The sequence below is a fragment of the Palaemon carinicauda genome, chromosome 41, assembly GCF_036898095.1.
Source record: "Palaemon carinicauda isolate YSFRI2023 chromosome 41, ASM3689809v2, whole genome shotgun sequence".
In the NCBI taxonomy this organism is placed as follows: domain Eukaryota; kingdom Metazoa; phylum Arthropoda; class Malacostraca; order Decapoda; family Palaemonidae; genus Palaemon; species Palaemon carinicauda.
The window spans coordinates 52,855,865-52,879,275 of NC_090765.1; the positions used below are offsets into that span (position 1 = coordinate 52,855,865).

The window sequence follows — 23,411 nt, forward strand, 5'->3', positions numbered from 1 at the left end:
CCTGAAGAGCAGAAAGGTGTCACCGAAACACAGGACGACCGATTTTGCAGAGTATTTTAAGACTCAGATTCCTCTGCATGGATTCACATTAGTAGCAGTGCTGTTCCAAAAGCCAATCCCAGAGAAGGGTTTTCGGTATGAGGTGCAGGAGCTCAATCTTCTGCTACCATTGATTGGTCATGCACGTGATTGAGCTCGAACACAGCTGGTCAGGAGATGGGCAGCCACCCCCGTCCCTTTCATGCCTCAGGACGTTCCCGAGATGTCATGGGGACTCCATGCTCCTTTACCTAGATGTTCCTAAGTTCAGAAATCGAACAGGGACCAAGTTTTCCCTGGTGGCAAGATCTTCCAACTTGAACGCACATTTAGAGTGGAACAGGTGATATCTGAATTGAATCTTTGCACTTAAACAAGAACCGAGAGGCCACAGCTGTCGGCTTGGATGCTATTCAACCCAGGACAGGTATTCGATTGTCCCATTCCGTGTGCGGACCGTCTGGTGAGAGTCTGAGAGGAAATAGATTCTCCGATGAAACTTTGAAATAATATCATCTAAGAAGACCCATCGATAAGAGTCGCTGAACTGTGACTCCTACAATTTATCTCGCAGTTGGAAAAACAGTGTATTACTGAGAACCTTACCCTATGATAAGAGATACAGTACAGTACTGTACTAGTATGTTCTTACTTCGTTCTTCAGGTAATACAGTGGGATATGTACTGGGAACAGAACCATCCCCAAGTACTGTAGACCGATCGGCACATGCTACAGAGATCACGCACCCGCTACCTGCTCTCGGTTCCGACGAGAATGAGCACACACTACAAGTAGGATTAAAGGCTGCTGTTTTTCTTGCCTTCAGCTCCAGCAGGGTGAAGAAAATAATTTTCAGGAGTACCATTTTCTCTCTTCGGAAATCCATCAGACGGGTGCATCCTGTAGGAGCAGGGTCTACTTCCTCAAAAGCACACAAGTCAGAAGGGTTGGCTCGACATCGGCCCCGTGGAAGAATCTGTCAGTGGCTGGAGTTTGGAAATGTCAGACAATCCTCACCACTCACCTTCTTGAGGAATACTGTATACAGTACACCCAGGTCCCTGGATGCTTCTACCTTCAGTCTGTTGCTAGGTGCTTAGCAGGTTTGTAGTGAACATAACTCCCTCTCAAGACAAAAAGAATCTCGTTTAAGATAGTGGTCTCACACAAGTCTAAGAGGAGAGGTATGAAGGTCAGGCCCTTTTTCCTCTTTTCTTTCCCTTCACTTGGAGTGTGGCGGTCATGCTGTTACTTGCCGGATCGGACTTTGATGCAGGTAAGCCTCCCAACCGAGCAACTTAGGAAGGGGAGTATGGATAGAGATGTAATCAAATCCATTTCCTACTGTATCCATACATTAACAGACACCATATCCGTATGGATAGAAGTTTTTCCGTAACCTTTTGTCAAGTTTCGGCAGAAACCAGGCTTATCACCTGGAACATCTTTTTCCCAGGTTGTTATAAGGGTGGCAGGAGTCAAACTTTGGGTCCCTTTACCTGTTTAAACGTTTTGTCATCCCGAAAATTGAACCAACCAGTTTGGTTATAGGGACATCCTGCCTCCCTGTTTTAAGTCTCCGTTTAAAGGACGAAGATTTGTATTTATTAAGGAATGAATCACAATTCCTAACTACGCATACTTGAGTCCTTTAACTTTCTTCCTCAACTGCCCTACAAGTCTTAGGTTAAGCTGAAAGTGGGTTCTCAGTAGCCTGTCTGGTGGGCGGAGCATACCTACCTTCTTGCAGTGACTACCACTACCTCCACCTTTTTATAAATCTTGACAGCCAAGTTCCAGCTGCTATTAAAGAACTCAAGTTTGTATACTATACTTAGGAAAAATACAAATTGATGAAAAAAATTATCATGATTTTGATTTTCAAGTATTCTGTGTCTGAGGTTATGAAGGCAAACATTGATTAATTATTATTAACTGAAAGTTGAGTACTGTATTGGATAATGAATAATTACTTATAGAATACTAATCTTTGATAAAAATTAGGTACTGTATTTGCCTCAGAGCAATGCTTAGTATGCATGCAAGATATTTTTAACACCAATATCTCAACATTATTAGTAGTTCTGATTAACGTGGAACTTTTTATGGTCTTATTCCAGGTCTCGGTGGAGATGAAGCTTTGCCGAAGGAAGTAGTGTGCGGGAAGTGGTGTCTAAAAATATGAATGACATGGGTTTGAAGTCAAGATCTACAGGAGAGAAGATGGCGTACCCTAGGCAAACAATCATGTCAAAATTACAAAGGCAGCTTAAACAGGAAGGATTTTTCAAGCTTCACATTTATCCTTCACGGGACTGTTCCGTTTATTTTCGCTGCGTTCTTCAAGGATTGAGTGCCTAGCCGTATGGTGTTTACTATGGAGGAAGATGGATAAGGGTCCTTTTAGCAAAGCCATAAAGGTGACTTTGGGCCCCATAGTCAGTATAGAAGATAAATGATGATGATGCCATTGAAGACACCACCTACATGTTTGTAATATAGGTAAGGATTTAAATACTTACGACCAGTAATCTAATAATTCTTTATGTAAAGGGTTAATTTCTAGACTGCTAAGTTTCTTAAAAGGGATTGTAATGATAAATTCTATTAGGTCCAGTATTCATAAGGGTGTTTTGTAGGTTAGCTTATGCAGGAAATCTGCTTTTATGAGCATGGTAGACCCCAGCCAGCATATGTTAAAGCGAGGCACAGCTGTATTTAGAATGGTAAACGTGTTGCATTAGTTTAACGAACAGATATTTGCTGGCTGGATTTGCCCTCCTCAGATAATGTTTGATATTAACTAATGTAAAAATCTGTTAGGTAATGAATTGAATCTAGTTTAATCATCTTTAAAACTATTTGCTCTTACATGAATACAAAGCATTGTCCCTTAATAGAAAGTATGATGTCAGCTGGAAAACATATGGTAAAATGTTTGACAAGGTGGTAGTTGTTTCTGGCAGGTGGAGGGTAAGCTCTCCCACACTAAAGGCAACTGAGCACTCACTTTGATACTGACTTGTACTGCACGTGTATCACACATGCTTGTACACTGTAACAATATTTCTGTTTTTTGTATTTGTTCCTACACTAAATACAAACCCTCATTCTTTACTAGAGGAGATATTCTAGCGCGAGCTGGAAAATACGGCAGAAAAACCTCAACAAGGTCGTTAACGACCGGACAGGTAATTACCCACCTGTCAGTGGTGGGGGACCGCCAGTCGGTAGCTGCTGTTTACCTTCAATCGAATTTTAGCCGTCGCAGTGGTAACACCTCTGCTCCTGCTTTATTTGCTGGCAGACTAGCCTTTCCTTTTTTTTTTTGAGTTTTGATTAATCCTATTTCTTTTTCTTTGTAGATGATGCCCTCTATTTGAGGAAGTGTTCACGACGCCTTTATGTCACCGCTGGATGTGGATCCTCTTTCCCTATGCCCCGTTACGGAGGTCATGAGTGTTCTGCTACCCTGCGGAGGATGGGTTCCCCTGCCAAGTATGTAAAAGAGGTCTTCACATTATCTTCTCCTCCTCCCCCTCCATTTCATTGTCCTCCCCTCTTTGGAGGCCAGGAGGGAGAGATAGAGAAGAGGAAAAGGAGAGATCGCACTCCATTGCCCAGTGGTTCTCTCCGGAATCACAGGCAACATAGGAGGAGACATAATCGTTCTTGCTCTTCCTCGCCTTTTGTCTCTTCACGAGATGTCTCGCCGTTAGTCTAAGCACTCTCATCACAAACTTAAGAGTGCTTCCTTCTTACCCTAACATAGGGCATCAAGAGCGTATGCGCCAACATGCGCATACGCTCCAACAAGAGCGTAGCTCCATCTCGTGCCATGCGCTCACCTGCGCAGAAACTCCTGCGCGCCACCAATGTTCTGCGCAATGGCACTCTCCTGCGCCTGGACGTGCGCATACGCGCCCAACACTATGCTACGCGACAGGTAAAATCTGCGCGTCAACTTTCTACTGTTAGAAGGTCTTCTGACAAGGCAGCCATGCTGCCTTCTCCCGCAGCGCCAGTGCTTACCAACGTGCTAGCGCTTTGCAACACGCCAACGCTTATCAAAGCGCCAGCACTTACCGGCGCACCAGCCTTCTCCCGCATCCGCAAGGATATGCGGGCACGCCCGCGCGCCCATATTATTCCACTATGGGGAATTTTCTCCTGCGCGCGCGCACGCTCCCTACTGTTGGCACAGACGTGCGAGATAACTCTCCCGCACGCCCGTGTACGCCTTCACCTAGATTTTCTCACCGAAGAGACAGGCGAAATAGGAAGAGACGTTATCATTCTCACTCTTTCTCGCCTTCTGTCTCTCACCGAGACTTCCTGCCTTGAGATTATATACACTCGTGCCACAAACCAGAGAAGAACGATCCTTCTCGTCATCGTTCTGCCTCGCTGTCGTCGTCGTGCGAGGGATCATCTAAGAAAACAGGAGAGAGGCCAGGGGCAAACATCGAACCCTCTTCGTCGCATATTAGAAATATTAATGGAAGAAGCCAAATATATACAGTGATTTATGATATATTTAATTGTTTTCTGTGCTACCTGCTGTTAGTAGTTGTTCCTGTCGAGCAGCATGTCTGTTGTTATTCTATCCCTCGAGAGTGTGGCTGTATCAGGAGTCCCTCCACTGTTGATTGTAATGGGATGGACACTGCCATTCTTCATTCCTTCAGTGTCTGCAGATCCCAGAAGGCGCCAAGGATGTATCACATGGCAGGACTGTTGTGTTCTCTTCCAGTGACTGGGCCGTCATTTGCCTGCACGTTCCAGAATCTTTGCCACAATCATCCACGATCGGGAACCATACAATCAAGAATTAGATAATCGGAACGACACGATTAGGAAGTTATGCTCATTCTTCAGTTGATCATTGCCTTTGAGTCAACAGTTAACCAGTTCATCTGTTCTGACTGGCCTGAAGAGCAGAAAGGTGTCACCGAAACACAGGACGACCGATTTTGCAGAGTATTTTAAAACTCAGATTCCTCTGCATGGATTCACATTAGTAGCAGTGCTGTTCCAAAAGCCAATCCCAGAGAATGGTTTTCGGTATGAGGTGCAGGAGCTCAATCTTCTGCTACCAGTGATTGGTCATGCACGTGATTGAGCTCGAACACAGCTGGTCAGGAGATGGGCAGCCACCCCCGTCCCTTTCATGCCTCAGGACGTTCCCGAGATGTCATGGGGACTCCATGCTCCTTTACCTAGATGTTCCTAAGTTCAGAAATCGAACAGGGACCAAGTTTTCCCTGGTGGCAAGATCTTCCAACTTGAATGCACATTAAGAGTGGGAACAGGTGATATCTGAATTGAATCTTTGCACTTAAACAAGAACCGAGAGGCCACAGCTGTCGGCTTGGATGCTCTTCAACCCAGGAGAGGTATTCGATTGTCCCATTCCGTGTGCAGACCGTCTGGCGAGAGTCCGAGAGGAAATAGATTCTCCGATGAACTTTGAAATAATATCATCTAAGAAGACCTATCAATAAGAGTCGCTGAACTGTGACTCCTACAATTTCTCTCGCAGTGGGAAAAACAGTGTACAGTATTAATGAGAACCTTACCCTATGATAAGAGATACAGTACTGTACTAGTATGTTCTCGCTTTGTTCTTCAGGTAATACAGTGGAATACGTACTGGGAACAGAACCATCCCTAAGTACTGTAGACCGATCGGCACATGCTACAGAGATCACGCACCCGCTACCTGCTCTCGGTTCCGACGAGAACGAGCACACACTACAAGTAGGATTAAAGGCTGCTGCCTTTCTTGCTCTCAGCACCGGCAGGGTGAAGAAAACAATTTTCAGGAGTACCATTTTCTCTCAGAAAGCCATCAGACGGGCGCATCCTGTAGGAGCAGGGTCTACTTCCTCAAAAGTGCACAAGTCAGAAAGGTTGGCTCGACATCGGCCCCCTGAAAGAATCTGTCAGTGGCTGGAGTTTGGAAATGTCAGACAATCCTCACCACTCACTATCATGAGGAATACTGTATACAGTACACCCAGGTCCCTGGATGCTTCTACCTTCAGTCTGTTGCTAGGTGCTTAGCAGGTTTGTAGTGAACATAACTCCCTCTCAAGACAAAAAGAATCTCGTTTAAGATAGTGGTCTCACACAAGTCTAAGAGGAGAGGTATGAATGTCAGGCCCTTTTTCCTCTTTTCTTTCCCTTCACTTGGAGTGTGGCGGTCATGCTGTTACTTGCCGGATCGGACTTTGATGCAGGTAAGCCTCCCAACCGAGCAACTTACGAGGGGGAGTATGGATAGAGATGTAATCAAATCCATTTCCTACTGTATCCATACATTAACAGACACCATATCCGTATGGATAGAAGTTTTTCCGTAACCTTTTGTCAAGTTTCGGCAGAAACCAGGCTTATCACCTGGAACATCTTTTTCCCAGGTTGTTATAAGGGTGGCAGGAGTCAAACTTTGGGTCCCTTTACCTGTTTAAACGTTTTGTCATCCCGAAAATTGAACCAACCAGTTTGGTTATAGGGACATCCTGCCTCCCTGTTTTAAGTCTCCGTTTAAAGGACGAAGATTTGTATTTATTAAGGAATGAATCACAATTCCTAACTACGCATACTTGAGTCCTTTAACTTTCTTCCTCAACTGCCCTACAAGTCTTAGGTTAAGCTGAAAGTGGGTTCTCAGTAGCCTGTCTGGTGGGCGGAGCATACCTACTTTCTTGCAGTGACTACCACTACCTCCACCTTTTTATAAATCTTGACAGCCAAGTTCCAGCTGCTATTAAAGAGCTCAAGTTTGTATACTATACTTAGGAAAAATACAAATTGATGAAAAAAATTATCGTGATTTTGATTTTTAAGTAGTCTGTGTCTGAGGTTATGAAGGCAAACATTGATTAATTTTTCAATATTAAACTTAGCCGGTGATCATATAGCTGCAACTCTGTTGCTCGACAGAAAAACCTACGGTCAAAATACGCCAGCGATCGCTATGGAGGTGGGGGTGTACATCAACAGCGCCATCTGTCGAGCAGGTACTTAGTACTCCAAGTAAACAAAGAACCAATTTTCTCTCTGTCGGGCTACTGACAAGACCTACTAATACGCTGTTACTAACTGGATTTGTTTTCACAACTATTTGGTGAAGTACACTATTCTAGTTTTGAGCTTTCGCTATGCAGGGGTTTTATCTTCATCTCAAAACTTGAACTCGTTTTGGATAGATTTAATTATGGTGACAAAGAGAGTATGGACTCTCTTTCACTTTTAAATGGCCGACCCTTCCCTTAGACGGAAGTGTGTTTAGGTTTTTAGTAATTTTGCTTAACATGTTATAGATCTATATATTTTATATCTCTCCGCCTTTATTAGGCCTCTTCGATTAACTTTCCATTTATTATAAACATATAAAAATAAATTTTTATGTTTTGTTTATATGCGACCTTTCCTGATAGTAGGCGGTCCTAACTTGGAACCGAAGTTAATCAACGTTGAGCCTGTTATATCGTATTTAGCCTTTAAAGAATTTAAAACTTTTTAAATTTAATGTTTTATGAAAGATTTTCTTTGATAGTCTTCGTACTGTTTTCAAAGATGAACTAACGTTTAGTTTTTTAGACTACGCAGTTGTTGACGTTCAGGATGTTCAACATGCGCTCTATCGTTACGATAGAGAGAGAGTGTATCACGGTTTCACTTTGCTGTAAGAGTAAATCGATTCTGACGTTTCGTTCATTCTTTCTTAGCTTAAATGGTTTAAATTCTAAATTAAAGGAACTTTTTATTTGGAAAACCTTTCAGTTTTTTCCTTTAGCCAAATAACATGTTTTTTTGACGATATATAATTGGGCTCTTCTCTCAGGAGCGAAATCAAGAGAGAAAGAGAGAGAGAGATAGAGACGGAGGGAGAGAGAGGAGAAAAAACGTTCCGTTCAAGCGGGTAACGTTGTTCTCTTGTTACTCTCCTCCCTAGTCGCTGTACGGGGAAGAAGGTAAAACGTTTCTAGGGTTTTATTCTTTTCCCCAGGCTATGTGCGGTGAGAGATTGTAAACATAGTTTATTTGAACTAGTGTTTAGTCTCTTTCCCAGCCACTGAATTCTTTATCTTTATATATGTTTTCTGTTTTTGCTAGTATTAATGAGCTACATTATACGACTGTTTTTGCAATTACTACCTTTTAATGAAGGGTAGAATTGCGTGTTTCAGGTAGAAATCAGTAAAAGTTTCGATTTCAGTGAAATAAGTGCAAAACAGAAAATCGAAGTGATAAAGTGATATGCGCAAAGTGTTACAGTGTTGCGTCCGAGGGTTCGTCTGTTCGTGCCTGTCGTTCACCTAGTCCGGGACCTCTTGCAAGCTCCCAAGCCCAGGGGAGAAGTAATGTCGAACGACTTATGGGTTCGTCAGGCCTTGATCAACGAACAGACGTTTTCCCTCCGTGGTTTCGGGCGTATCTACCAAGATCGCCCCACCCACACAAAGACGAGAGAGCCCATTTACTTCTCGTCTGCGGAAGAGGTTTCTTGTAAGAAACCATGGACCAAGGTCTCGCAGCTTATTAAGCGCAAGTCGGTCCCTTCCGCGCAAGTCCAACGGCCCAGTTGTAGCCACTGGGTCAGTTCAGACTCGCTGCAGTCTTCCGACGACTGCTCACCTCCTAAGAGGCAAAGCGGTACCGCAACAGGCAGTAACACCGTCTGTTGCCGCACCTGCTACTGTAGACCCTAAGTGGTCTTTGTTGCACTCCATGCAGACACAGTTAACATCTTTAATGCAGGACTTTCGTGCGGAGAAGGTTGATGCTGCACCCGTTAGCCTACAACCAACCACGGTTGTGCGTTCAGTTGGCGCTGAGGCTACCTTCTCCCGCACTCCAGCTGTGAGAGTCCCGCCACCCATGCGCAGTGTACCCTGCCAGCCGCATGTTGACGTTCAGCGACGCACGGAACCCTCCGTTGACGTTCGCGCGTTACAACAACAACCTAAGTTGTTTTGTTTTGACGCGGTGCGTCAACCTCCGCATTCTAGAGTTGTTTTGACTGCTCAGTATAGACAGTCAAAGCAGTCTCGAGTGAACACTGTATGTCCTCACGCACCTGTTGTGGTTGACAGTTCAGTTGTTGACAGTTCACAGACTGTCAAGCAGTTACATGACGTTGCCTTCTGGTCTGCTACTAATGCACCAGTGCTGTATGTCCTCACGCACCTGTTGTGGTTGACAGTTCACAGACTGTCAAGCAGTTACATGACGTTGCCTTCTGGTCTGCTACCTATGCACCAGTGAGAGACTCACTGAGATAACCTAGCTTTTATCGGACAAGGTTCCTGTAGATGAGAAAGTGCTGTTCTCCCTCCTACTGATATTCCTTTGAGGACTCTGTCATTTGGAGAGGAGCCTTAAGCTGCTTAGCCTCCTATGGACTTTAATTAAATCATGATGATTTTTTAAGGATCTTCGTCCGGATCTTGTAACTGCTGCTCCTCGTTCGCCTAAACGTCAGAACTTACACTAGGCCTAGCTACTTCGAAGCCGTTGTTGTTAAGCTAGTGCTCTCTCGCTCTCCTAGAGAGCGTTACGTTGGCTAGGCGACTGGTTTTTGCACCAGGAGGAGTTTTAGGGATACAGCCTTTGATTTCCCTTCTTTTAAACTGGCTTATAGAGCGAGAGTCTGTAGGACACGAGAGAAGTTCTCGGCTTGGGAGTTCATGCCTCTGCCCAGATAGACTTCTCAATTCTGGTAGACTCGCCCTGGCGCCTAGCCAGGAGACGCTCCAAGTTGTTTACAGGTCAACTTCTCAACTTTTGTCGAGCCTTTGAAGTTTTGCTGTACTATTATGTCACACATAACAAGGCTTCCAGGGATGGTAAATGGTTCCGCCTCAGTCGCTAACCCCGTCTGTTGCCACACCTGCTCCCGTAGACCCTAAATGGGCTTTGCTGCAAGACATGCAGTCCAAGCTTGTGTCCTTGATAGAGGACTTAAATGCGGAGAAGAACCTTCTGGCCAACAACCTTCCAACCGGTTGGTTGTGCGCCCTGTTGACGCTGAGGTATCCTACTCGCGTCTGCCAGTTGAGGTGGTTCCTCCACCGATGCGACCCAGTGTGGGTTGCCAGTCGCAGGTTGACGTTAAGCGACGCTCGGAGGTGGTTGTTGACGTTCAGTGTGTCACTAGGAAGACGTTCAACAACCAGCAGAGGTGACTTGTTGTGAAGCAGTGCGTCAACCTCAGCAACCCGGTAGGGTGTTGACTGCACAACCCAGACAGTCTAGACAGTTTCGGGTTGACGCTGTACTTCCTCGCGCACCCATGGTTGTTGACAGTTCACAGACTGTGCAGCAGTGCCATGATATTGCGTCCGGCTCCGTCACGCATCCACCAGTGCGACCGGATTCAGCGAGTCAGACGTTGCCCACTCCGTTGCCGTTTCCTCATCAGTTTCGGATGAGGAACCCTCTGATGAGGACGTTGCTGAACAAGACGATCAACCCCCAGCCCTGCTATCCATTCAGAAGATGCTGAAGAAGGAACGCTGCCCAGTCAGGCTGTGGATGAGTCTGGTAGGGACACTGTCATCCGTGGATCAATTTGTGTCACTAGGAAGACTACACCTCCGTCCTCTTCTATACCATCTAGCTTTTCACTGGAAAAAGGACAAGATGCTAGAAGCGGTCTCGATCCCGGTTTCCGGAAAGATAAAGTCTTGTCTGACTTGGTGAAAGGACTATATCAACCTTAGAGAGGGTCTTCCCCTGACTGTTCAGACTCCCAACCACGTTCTCTTCTCGGACGCATCGGACGTAGGCTGGGGTGCGACATTAGACGGTAGGGAATGCTCGGGATTATGGAACTCGAGTCAAAGGACAATGCATTTCAACTGCAAGGAGCTACTGGCAGTACTTCTGACCTGGAAAGCTTCAGGTCTCTCCTTCAAGGCAAAGTGGTGGAGGTGAACTCGGACAACACCACGGCTTTGGCGTACATCTCCAAGCAAGGAGGGACCTACTCTCTGACATTGTACGAGATCGCAAGGGACCTCCTCACCTGGTCAAAAGGTCTAGACATTTCACTAGTAACGAGGTTCATCCAAGGCAACTTGAATGTCATGGCAGATTGTGTCAGTCGGAAGGGACAAATAATTCCAACAGTATGGACCCTCCACAAGGATGTATGCAAGAGACTTTGGGCCACCTGGGGCCAGCCAACCATAGATCTCTTCGCAACCTCGATGACCAAGAGGCTCCCAATATTTTGCTCACCAATCCCGGACCCAGCAGCAGTTCATATAGATGCCTTTCTACTAGATTGGTCACATCTAGATCTATATGCATTCCCTCCGTTCAAGATTGTCAACAAGGTACTGCAGAAGTTCGCCTCTCACGAAGGGACAAGGTTGACTCTAGTTGCTTCCCTCTGGCCCGCGAGAGAATGGCTCACCGAGGTACTTCGATGGCTAGTAGACGTTCCCAGAACACTTCCCCTAAGGGTGGACCTTCTACGTCAGCCACGCGTAAAGAAGGTACACCAAGGCCTCCACGCTCTTCGTCTGACTGCCTTCAGACTATCGAAAGACTCTCGAGAGCTAGAGGCTTTTCGAAGGAGGCAACCAGAGCGATTGCTAGAGCAAGGAGAACATCCACCCTTAGAGTCTACCAATCGAAGTGGGAAATCTTCCGAAACTGGTGCAAGTCAGTATCCATATCCTCGACCAGTACCTCTGTAACTCAAATAGCTGACTTTCTCTTATATCTGAGGAAAGAACGATCTCTTTCAGCTCCCACTATCAAGGGTTACAGAAGCATGTTGGCATCAGTCTTCCGTCACAGAGGCTTAGATCTTTCCAACAATAAAGATCTACAGGACCTCCTTAAGTCTTTTGAGACCACGAAGGAGCGTCGTTTGGTTACACCTGGTTGGAATTTAGACGTGGTACTAAGATTCCTTATGTCAGACAGGTTCGAACCGCTACAATCAGCCTCCCTGAAAGATCTCACCTTTAAGACTCTTTTCCTGATATGCTTAGCCACAGCTAAAAGAGTCAGTGAGATTCATGCCTTCAGCAAGAACATCGGATTCTCATCCGAAACGGCTACATGTTCTACAACTTGGTTTTCTAGCCAAACACGAGCTGCCTTCTCGGCCTTGACCAATATCGTTCGATATTCCAAACTTATCGTATGGTTGGAAATGAACTGGAAAGAGTCTTATGTCCTGTAAGAGCTCTTAAGTTCTATTTAAAAACCTTTACGAGGCCCGTCTGAAGCTTTATGGTGTTCAGTTAAGAATCCATCTTTGCCTATGTCAAAGAATGCTTTATCCTATTTTATCAGACTGTTAATACGAGAAGCTCATTCCCATCTGAATGAGGAAGACCAAGCTTTGCTGAAGGTAAGGACACACGAAGTTAGAGCTGTCGCAACTTCCGTGGCCTTTAAACAAAATAGATCTCTGCAAAGTATAATCGACGCAACCTATTGGAAAAGCAAATCAGTGTTCGCGTCTTTTTATCTTAAGAATGTCCAGTCTCTTTACGAGAACTGCTACACTCTGGGACCATTCGTAGCAACGAGTGCAGTAGTGGGTGAGGGCTCAACCACTACAATTCCCTAATTCCATAACCTTTTTAATCTTTCTCTTGAAATGTTTTATTATTGTTTTTGGGTTGTCCGGAAGGCTAAGAAGCCTTTCGCATCCTACTTGATTTGGCGGGTGGTCAAAGTCATTTCTTGAGAAGCGCCTAGATTAGAGGTTTTGATGAGGTTCTGTTGTATGGGTTGCAACCCTTGATACTTCAGATCCTAGGGGTCGCTCAGCATCCTAAGAGGATCGCGAGGCTCCGTAAGGAAGACGTACTTAAAAAGGCAGAGTAATTGTTCAAGTCGACTTCCTTACCAGGTACTTATTTATTTTATGTTTGTTATTTTGAATAACTGCTAAAATGAAATACAAAATACTTAGCTCAGAATAATGTAAACATGTAATGCTGGTCTCTACCCACCCCCCTGGGTGTGAATCAGCTATATGATCACCGGCTAAGTTTAATATTGAAAAATGTTATTTTTATTAATAAAATAAATTTTTGAATATACTTACCCGGTGATCATATATTAAAGGACCCTCCCTTCCTCCCCAATAGAGACCCAGTGGACCGAGGAGAAAATTGGTTCTTTGTTTACTTGGAGTACTAAGTACCTGCTCGACAGATGGCGCTGTTGATGTACACCCCCACCTGCATAGCGATCGCTGGCGTATTTTGACCGTAGGTTTTTCTGTCGAGCAACAGAGTTGCAGCTATATGATCACCGGGTAAGTATATTCAAAAATTTATTTTATTAATAAAAATAACATTTTTATTAACTGAAAGTTGAGTATTGAATAATGAATAATTACTCATAGAATACTAATCTTTGATAAAAATTAGGTACAGTATTTGCCTCAAAGCAATGCTTAGTATGCATGCAAGATATTTTTAACACTAATATCTCAACATTATTAGTAGTTCTGATTAACGTGGAACTTTTTTTGGTCTTATTCCAGGTCTCGGTGGAGATGAAGCTTTGCCGAAGGAAGTAGTGTGCGGCAAGTGGTGTCTAAAAATATGAAGGACATGGGTTTGAAGTCAAGATCTACAGGAGAGAAGAGTGCGTACCCTAGGCAAAGAATCATGTCAAAATTACAAAGGCAGCTTAAACAGGAAGGATTTTTCAAGCTTCACATTTATCCTTCACGGGACTGTTCCGTTTATTTTCGTTGCATTCTTCAAGGATTGAGTGCCTAGCCGTATGGTGTTTACTATGGAGGAAGATGGATAAGGGTCCTTTTAGCAAAGCCATAAAGGTGACTTTGGGCCCCATAGTCAGTATAGAAGATAAATGATGATGATGCCATTGAAGACACCACCTACATGTTTGTAATATAGGTAAGGATTTAAATACTTACGACCAGTAATCTAATAATTCTTTATGTAAAGGGTTAATTTCTAGACTGCTAAGTTTCTTAAAAGGGATTGTAATGATAAATTCTATTAGGTCCAGTATTCATAAGGGTGTTTTGTAGGTTAGCTTATGCAGGAAATCTGCTTTTATGAGCATGGTAGACCCCAGCCAGCATATGTTAAAGCGAGGCACAGCTGTATTTAGAATGGTAAACGTGTTGCATTAGTTTAACGAACAGATATTTGCTGGCTGGATTTGCCCTCCTCAGATAATGTTTGATATTAACTAATGTAAAAATCTGTTAGGTAATGAATTGAATCTAGTTTAATCATCTTTAAAACTATTTGCTCTTACATGAATACAAAGCATTGTCCCTTAATAGAAAGTATGATGTCAGCTGGAAAACATATGGTAAAATGTTTGACAAGGTGGTAGTTGTTTCTGGCAGGTGGAGGGTAAGCTCTCCCACACTAAAGGCAACTGAGCACTCACTTTGATACTGACTTGTACTGCACGTGTATCACACATGCTTGTACACTGTAACAATATTTCTGTTTTTTGTATTTGTTCCTACACTAAATACAAACCCTCATTCTTTACTAGAGGAGATATCTAGCGTGAGCTGGAAAGTACGGCAGAAAAACCTTAAGAAGGTCGTTAACGACCGGACAGGTAATTACCCACCTGTCAGTGGTGGGGGACCCCTGGTCGGCAGCTGCTGTTTACCTTCAATCGAATTGTAGCCGTCGCAGTGGTAACACCTCTGCTCCTGCTTTATTTGCTGGCAGACTAGCCTTTCTTTTTTTTTTAAATATTTAACTTAGCCGGTGAATATATAATAGCTGAGCCTCCGGCGGCTCGACAGAAAAACACACAAAAACTCGCGAGCGATTGCTATGAAGGTTGCGGGTGTGCCCACTAGCGCCAACTATCGGCCAGATACCGCATATACATGTAAACAGACCCAATTTTTCTCTGTCGGTCTGATCGACAAGACGTACCATTACTCGCTGTTAACCTGGAGTTTTTCAACAGTCTTGGTGAAGTACTTCCTTTTGGTTTGAGCTTTCGCAGTGCAGGTGTTTTATCTTCAACTTAAATCTTGAACTCGTTTTTGGATAGATTTAATTGTTGATGACTTTGGATTGTTTTTTGGACTTTCTTTGACTTTTAAATGGCCGACCCTTCCCTTAGTACGGAAGTGTGTTTTAGGCTTTTAGCAATTATCTTATCACGTTATAAATTGTTGTTGTTAATTATAGATTTTCCTCTATATATTTTATATCTCAACCGCCTTTATTAGGCCTCTTCGATTAGCTTTCCATTTATAATAAACATCAAGATAAATTTTAATGATTTGTTTATATGCGACCTTACCTATTCCTCCCCTAATCCGAGAGTAGGCGGTCCTAACTTGGAAACCGAAGTTAAACAACGTTGAGCCCTTTCAATCGTAAATAACTTTTACTGAGCAAATGATTTAAAACTTATTAAATGAATATTTTTTAGTAGATATTTTATGAAAGATTTTCTTTGAATAGTCTTCGTACTGTTTCAAAGATGAACTAACGTTTAGTTTATTTATGCTACGCAGTTTGCGCTCTATCGTTACGATAGAGAGAGAGAGAATCACGGTTTCACTTTGCAGAAAGAGTAAATCGATTCTGACGTTTTGTTCATTCTTCTTTCAAACTTAAATGTTTTAAATACTAATTTAAAGGAACTTGTTAATTTTCAATTTCTTAGTCCTTTCAGTTTTTTCCTTTGGTCAAATAACCTGTTTATTGACGAAAGGTAAGTGGGCTTTTCTCTTCGGTGCGAAATCAAGAGAGAGAGAGAGAGAGAGAGAGAGAGACGGAGAGAGAGAGAGGAAGAGAGAACGTTCCGATCTTTATTCTCGTCCCAAGCGAGTAACGTTGTTCTCGAGTCAGTTTTTTACTCTCGTCCCTAGTCTCTGTACGGGGAGAAAGGACAAAACGTTTTTAGTTTTTATTCTCGTCCCAAGGCACTGTACGGTGAGAGATTGAAAACGTAGTTTTGAATGAACTAGTGTTTAGTCTCCTCCCCAGCCACTGATCTTTTTATCCTAATATATGTTTACTGTTTTTTGCTTGTATTAATGTGCTTACATTATACGACTTATTTCGCAATTATAACCTTTTGATGAGGGTAGAATTGCGTGCTTCAGGTAGAAATCAGTTTTATTCATGCCTAATGTGAATTGTTGAAAAATTCGATTTCAGTGAAGTAAGTGCAAAACAGAAAATCGTAGTGATAAAGTTATAATTGCGCAAAGTGTTATCAGTGTTGCGACCGAGGGTTCGTCTGTTCGTGCCTGTCGTTCGCCTAGTCCGAGACCTCTTGCAAGCTCCCAAGCCCAGGGGAGAAGTAATGTCGTACGACTTATGGGTTCGAGAGGCCTTGATCAGCGAACAGACGTTCCCTCTATGGTTTCAGGCGTGTCTCATCAAGACCGCCCCTACCATAAGACGAGCGAGACGATTTTCTCCTCGTCATCCGAAGGCTTTTCGCGTAAGAAACCGTGGAGCAAGGTTTCGAGGCCCTTAAAGCGAAAGTCAGTCCTTTCAGGACAGGTCCAGCGTCCTGGTTGTAGCCATTGGGACAGCTCTGACCCTATGCAGTCATCGGAAGACTGCTCGCCGCCTAAACAAAAGCGTAACACAGGCTCCGAGAGTCTTATTGTAGGCAAGGTTTTGCAGTCACAGACGTTACCCTCGTCTCTTACCGCACCCATTCCCGTTGATCCTAAATGGGTTGTACGGCAAGACATGCAGAATAAGCTTGCCTCTCTTATGGAGGACTATTCTGCTGAGCAGGTTCACGATGATCCTCGCCGCTTAGCTGATCGAGATTCTGGCCGTCAGCCGCCCAAACGAGCCTTTGCTCGTCCTGTTGACATTGACGTTACAAAGTCACGTCAATCGTGTTTTGTAGAGCCTCACTCGATGCAGTCCCGTGTTGATTCTCAGCCGCTTGTGGACGTTCAGCCGCTGCCGCTTGCTCTTGTTGACGTTCAGGACGTTCGCCAACCAGCATAGTTGACTTGTTTTGACATTGAGCGTCAAGCACCGCAGTCAAGAGTTGTTTTGACTGCTCAGTCTAGGCAGTCAAGGCAGTCTCGAGTTGACGTCTAGCGTCCTCCCGCACCTGTTGTTGTTGCTGGTCAGTCCTTTAAGCAGTTACATGACATAGCGTCCTTGACTGCTACTGTTGCTCCTTTGCGTGTGGACTCTGTTTGTCAAGCATTGCCACCACGGCAGGTCTCTCCCTTGCTTGAGACTCGGCAATTGTCGGACAAGGTTCCTTCAGATGAGGAAGTTGCTGATCCCCCTCCTACTGATATTCCCTTGAGGACTCTGTCAGACGGAGAGGAGCCTAAAGCTGCTCAGCCCTCTATGGACTTTAAATAAATCATGCTGATTTTTAAGGATCTTTGTCCGGATCTTTTTGTAACTGCTGCTCCTCGTTCGCCTAAACGTCAGAGTTTACACTAGGCCTAGCTACTTCGAAGCCGTTGTTTTCTAAGCTAGTGCTCTCTCGCTCTTCTAAGAGAGCTTTACGTTTGCTAGGCGACTGGTTAATCACCAGGAGGAGTTTTGGGGAGACAGCCTTTGCTTTCCCTACTTTTAAGCTGGCTTATAGAGCGAGAGTCTGATATGACACGGGAGAAGTTCTCGGCTTGGGAGTTCCTGCCTCTGCCCAGATAGACTTCTCAAACCTCATAGACTCTCCCTGGCGCCTGGCCATGAGACGCTCCAAGATTTTATGGTCGGCTTCAGAGCTAGACCATCTCCTGTTAGGAGTTTTTTCGAGCGTTTGAAGTTTTGCTGTACAATTATGTCATGCATAAACAAGGCTATCAGGGATGGCTCCAATAATCTGACAGCCACGTTCTCTGCAGAAACAAGTCTATCAGGGATGGCTCCAATGATCGGGCAGCCATGTTCACTGCAGGAGTACGTAAGAGGCAAGTGCGCTCAATGTGTTCATTGTCAAGACAAACTTCACGATGAAGTCTACCAGGCTGTCTTGACAGCATTAATGGAAGGCGACTGGATGGTCTCTCTCGACCTTCAGGAGGCATACTTCCACATTCCTATACACCCGGATTCCCAACTGTTTCTGAGGTTTGTTTACAGGAATGTGGGGTACCAGTTTCGAGCCCTGTGCTTTGGCCTCAGTCCTGCTCCTCTCGTGTTTACGAGGCTCATGAGGAATGTGGCAAAATCCCTCCATCTATCGGGAATCCGAGCCTCCCTGTATTTGGACGACTGGCTTCTCAGAGCATCGTCCAGTCTTCGCTGTCTGCAGGATCTACATTGGACGTTGAGTCTGGCCAGGGAGTTGGGACTTTTGGTCAACCTAGAAAAGTCCCAACTGATCCCATCCCAGATTATTCTATATTTGGGGATGGAGATTCGCAGTCCAGTTTTTTTCGGGCTTTTCCGTCTGCCACCCGAATAGAACAAGCCCTGCTCGAAGTCCAACTAATGCTGAAAAGAGAACGTTTGTTCAGTCAGGAGTTGGAACAGTCTCGTAGGGACTCTCTCATCCCTGGAGCAGTTTGTCTCGCTAGGGAGACTACACCTTCGGCTTCTCCAGTTCCATCTAGCCTCTCACTGGAACAAGGACAAGACGTTAGAGACGGTATCATTCCCAGTCTCCGAACCAGTAAAGGCATGCCTGAAATGGTGGGACAGCAATATCAGTCTGAGAAAGGGACTATCCCTAGCAGTCAAGAACCCAAACCACGTGTTGTTCTCAGACGCGTCGGATTTGGGTTGGGGTGCGACCCTGGACGGTCGGGAATGCTCGGGTCTGTGGACCTCAAGTCAGAAGAGCATGCACATCAACGGCAAGGAGCTATTAGCAGTCCACTTGGCCTTGATGAAATTCGAAAGCTTTCTTCGAAACTAAGTGGTAGAGGTCAACTCAGACAACACCACAGCTTTGGCGTACATCTCCAAGCAAGGAGGCACACACTCCTTCACGCTGCTCGAGATCGCAAGGGACCTTCTCATATGGTCAAGAAATCGAGGCATCTCCCTGTTGACGAGATTCATCCAGGGGGACTTGAACGTCTTGGCAGACTGTCTCAGTCGGTGGGGTCAGGTGATACCCACGGAATGGACCCTCCACAAGGACGTGGGCAAGAGTCTTTGGGCTACTTGGGGTCAACCCACCATAGACCTCTTTGCCTCCTCGTTGACCAAAAGGTTACCAATCTATTGCTCTCCAGTCCTAGATACAGAAGCAATCCACATAGACGCGTTTCTACTGGATTGGTCTCATCTGGACTTATATGCATTCCCACCATTCAAGATAGTCAACAAGGTACTGCAGAAGTTCGCCTCTCACGAAGGGACAGGGTTGACGTTGGTTGCTACCCTCTGGCCCGCGAGAGAGTGGTTCACCGAGGTACTTCAATGGCTGGTAGACATTCCAAGAAGTCTTCCTCTAAGGGTAGATCTCTTACGTCAGCCCCACGTAAAGAATGTTCGTCAAAGCCTCCCCGCGCTTCGTCTGACTGCCTTCAGACTATCGAGAGACTCTCAAGAGCTCGAGGCTTTTCGAAGGAGACAGCCAGTGCGATTGCGAGAGCTAGGAGAGCTTCTACCTTCAGAGTATACCAGTCGAAGTGGGAAGTCTTTCGAGATTGGTGCAAGCCAGCATCAATGTCCTCTTCCAGTACCTCTGTAGCCCAAGCGGAGATTTTCTTTTACATCTGAGAAATGTTCGCTCCCTCTCAGCTCCCACGATTTTGGGCTACAGGAGCATGTTGGCTTCGGTCTTTCGTCATAGAGGCTTAGATCTTTCCAACAATTAAGATCTCCAAGATCTCCTTAAGTCTTTCGAGACCTCTAAGGAACGTCGTTTGGCAACTCCTGGATGGAACTTAGACGTGGTCCTAAGGTTCCTCATGTCAGACAGGTTTGAGCCATTACATTCAGCCTCCCTGAAGGATCTCACCCTCAAGACGCTTTTCCTAGTGTGCTTGGCTTCGGCTAAAAGGGTCAGTGAAATTCATGCCTTCAGTAAGAACATCGGCTTTTCTACAGAAAAAGCCACATGTTCACTTCAACTTGGTTTCCTGGCCAAAAATGAACTGCCTTCTCGTCCTTGGCCTAAGTCTTTTGATATACCTTGCCTGTCAGAGATCGTAGGCAACGAACTTGAAAGAGTGCTGTGTCCAGTTAGAGCTCTTAAGTTCTACTTAGCTCGTACTAAGTCCTTACGAGGTGGATCTGAGGTATTATGGTGCTCAGTTAAGAAACCATCATTGCCTATGTCAAAGAATGCTTTGTCATATTTTATCAGACTTTTAATACGAGAGGCTCATTCTCACTTAAATGAAAAAGACCGATGCTTGCTTAAGGTTAAGACGCACGAAATAAGAGCTATAGCAACTTCCGTGGCCTTTAAGCAAAATAAATCTCTGCAAATTATTATGGACGCGACCGTTTGGAGAAGCAAATCGGTATTCGCGTCATTTTACTTAAAAGATGTCCAGACTCTTTACGAGGACTGCTACACACTGGGTCCATTCGTTACAGCGAATGCAGTAGTGGGTAAGGGTTCTACCACTACATTCCCTTAATTCCAATATCCTTTTAATCTGCTCTTGAAATGTTTTTTAATTGGGTTGTACGGAAGGCTAAGAAGCCTTTCACAGCCTTTTTTGATTTGGCGGGTGGTCAAATGTCATTTCTTGAGAGCGCCCAGATTAGGGGTTTGATGAGGTCCTGTTGTATGGGTGGCAGCCCTTAATACTTCAGCTCCTGGGAGTCTTTCAGCATCCTAAGAGGATCGCTGGGCTTCGTGAGGAAGACAGACTAATAAGGCAGAGTAATCGTCTAAGTCAACTTCCTTACCAGGTACCTTTATATATTTGGTTTTGTTATGATATAACTGTCAAAAACTCTAAGCATATACGCTGTAAACTTAATTAACTCTGGTCTCTACCCACCACCATGGGTGTGAATCGGCTATTATATATTCACCGGCTAAGTTAAATATTTAAAAATGATATTTTAATTATAAAATAAATTTTTGAATATACTTACCCGGTGAATATATAAATTAAAGGCCCCCCCTTCCTCCCCGATAGAGACCCAGCGGGATGAGAAAAATTGGGTCTGTTTACATGTATATGCGGTATCTGGCCGATAGTTGGCGCTAGTGGGCACACCCGCAACCTTCATAGTGATCGCTCGCGAGTTTTTGTGTGTTTGTCTGTCGAGCCGCCGGAGGCTCAGCTATTATATATTCACCGGGTAAGTATATTCAAAAATTTATTTTATAATTAAATTATCATTTTTTGAGTTTTGATTAATCCTTTTTCTTTTTCTTTGTATATGATGCCCTCTATTTGAGGAAGTGTTCACGACGCCTTTATGTCACCGCTGGATGTGGATCCTCTTTCCCTATGCCCCGTTACGGAGGTCATGGGTGTTCTGCTACCCTGCGGAGGATGGGTTCCCCTGCCAAGTATGTAAAAGAGGTCTTCACATTATCTTCTCCTCCTCCCCCTCCACTTCATTGTCCTCCCCTCTTTGGAGGCTAGGAGGGAGAGATAGAGAAGAGGAAAAGGAGAGATCGCACTCCATTGCCCAGTGGTTCTCTCCGGAATCACAGGCGACATAGGAGGAGACATAATCGTTCTTGCTCTTCCTCGCCTTCTGTCTCTTCACGAGATGTCTCGCCCTTAGTCTAAGCACTCTCATCACAAACTTAAGAGCGCTTCCTTCTTACCCTAACATAGGGCATCAAGAGCGTATGCGCCAACATGCGCATACGCTCCAACAAGAGCGTAGCTCCATCTCGTGCCATGCGCTCACCTGCGCAGAAACTCCTGCGCGCCACCAATGTTCTGCGCAATGGCACTCTCCTGCGCGATGGCACTCTCCTGCGCCTGCACGTGCGCATACGCGCCCAACACCATGCTACGCGACAGGTAAAATCTGCGCGTCAACTTTCTACTGTTAGAAGGTCTTCTGACAAGGCAGCCATGCTGCCTTCTCCCGCAGCGCCAGTGCTTACCAACGTGCTAGCGCTTTGCAACACGCCAACGCTTATCAACGCGCCAGCACTTACCGGCTCACCAGCCTTCTCCCGCATCCGCAAGGATATGCGGGCACGCCCGCGCGCCCTTATGATTCCACTACAGTGAACCCTCGTTTATCGCGGTAGATAGGTTCCAGACGCGGGCGCGATAGGTGAAAATCCGCGAAGTAGTGACATCATATTTACCTATTTATTTAACATGTATATTCGGACTTTTAAAACCTTCCCTTGTACGTAGTACTGTTAACAAACCACCCTTTAATGTACAGAACACTTAATGCATGTACTACAGCACCCTAAACTAAAACAGGCACAAATATTAAAGGCGATTTTATATCATGCGTTTCCTAAACACCTAAAAAGCACGATAAAAAATGGCAACCAATGTTTTGTTTACGTTCATCTCTGATCATAATGAAGAAACAAACTCATTTAGTGTACACATATATGTATAGGTTAGTTTTTGCATCGATTATATTGATTATACAGTACTGTATGTTGATTTTTTTATTACCAATGTTTTAGTTTACGTATTTTTCTTAGGACTTCCAAATGAAATCTTTTTCTTTATGACGCCGCCTGAAACGACGGCGTGTACGCTCAGTAAACAACCACGCTCAGAACAAACAAGGCGTTTAACGCGCATGATGATAGTGATAAATAATGATACAGTACATACAGTATTTACAGTAAAAGCATTTACAAAATATGTTACCTTACAAATATAAATTATACAGTACTTGTACGTAGCAAAGCAGGAAAACAATTTACGAGAGAGAGAGAGAGAGAGAGAGAGAGAGAGAGAGAGAGAGAGAGAGAGGAGAGAGAGAGAGAGATTGTTTTACGTACGTATATGTAAATTTTAAACAAAAAAAATATGATAGGTTACAACATGTAGACTTTTAAAACCTTCCCTTTAACTTAATGCATACAGTACGTACATTACTAAACTATAAAACAGGCAGTAAGAATATTAAAGTAAAAAATAAAGATTGCTACTGTACTCACCACGAAAGAAGTTGAAGAAAAACTTGAATGGTGATGGCGATGAATTTGCTGCACAGTAGAAATGATGATGATGAAGCTGATGATGTGTTCTACTGTGCAGTCAATGATAGTATTTTACGTCTCTTCAGACGGAGGTGTCTTTTCCTGGGACACCTCTTCAACTTCTTCCTGGGAAACTTCTTCAATTTCTTCCGAAGGCGTACTAGCAGGAGGAACTGGCTCTTTTTTGCGAGGCTGGAAGAACATTGTGATCGGAAGTTGTTGCCGCTGCTTCTTTTTTCGATCCAAGAGCATCCTGTAGGGAGTCATGATGTCATCGACCTTGTTGGAGAATTGCATCGAGCGAACC

General features: G+C 44.5%; 1 long non-coding RNA gene across 1 annotated transcript in view; it reads left to right on the forward strand.

Annotated features, from left to right (window-relative positions):
- LOC137632338 (uncharacterized) overlaps positions 1–23,411 on the forward strand; it is a 46,886-nt gene that overhangs the window by 16,100 nt on the left and 7,375 nt on the right. The window contains exons 2-3 of the long non-coding RNA XR_011042044.1: positions 2,161–2,542; positions 13,572–13,953. This is a non-coding gene — a long non-coding RNA (uncharacterized lncRNA). The remainder of the gene's footprint in view (positions 1–2,160; positions 2,543–13,571; positions 13,954–23,411) is intronic.